We start from the raw sequence: 357 nt of genomic DNA, 5'->3' as shown, positions 1-357 counted from the left end.
TATTAATCAGATAACAGTGAGAGATAATGGTGAATTCAGCTCTTTATACCTGAAACTGTTTCCTCACTGTTTCCTCCTGTAGGCCAGATCGCCTCGAAACTTCAGGGTTTTCTTTGTTCTTCTACAACATTTCCAACATTTCCATCTTCACAAAACCACTAGATAGAATAAAACAAAGGAAAAATATGACATGCTTATTTATTTTATTTATTTACAGTGGTGGCCAAAATGATTAGAACACTAGTATTTTCACCTGCTAAAAAAGGTTTTAAGTCAGCTATTTCTGTCTTTTGCTGTAGTGTGTCAGTAGGAAATATCAGTTTACATTTCCAAACATTCATTTTGCCATTAATTGTA

At 33.3% G+C, this 357-nt stretch overlaps 1 protein-coding gene across 1 annotated transcript in view; it reads right to left on the bottom strand.

Moving 5' to 3' along the window:
• Positions 1 to 357, bottom strand: part of LOC107666748 (uncharacterized protein C8orf76 homolog) — a 7,331-nt gene that overhangs the window by 6,595 nt on the left and 379 nt on the right. The window lies entirely within an intron of this gene.

The sequence above is a fragment of the Sinocyclocheilus anshuiensis genome, unplaced genomic scaffold, assembly GCF_001515605.1.
Source record: "Sinocyclocheilus anshuiensis isolate Anshui unplaced genomic scaffold, SAMN03320099.WGS_v1.1 scaffold267, whole genome shotgun sequence".
NCBI classification, from domain to species: domain Eukaryota; kingdom Metazoa; phylum Chordata; class Actinopteri; order Cypriniformes; family Cyprinidae; genus Sinocyclocheilus; species Sinocyclocheilus anshuiensis.
Note: the sequence above shows the minus strand (reverse complement) of the source record. Positions and strands in the feature narration are given on the sequence as shown.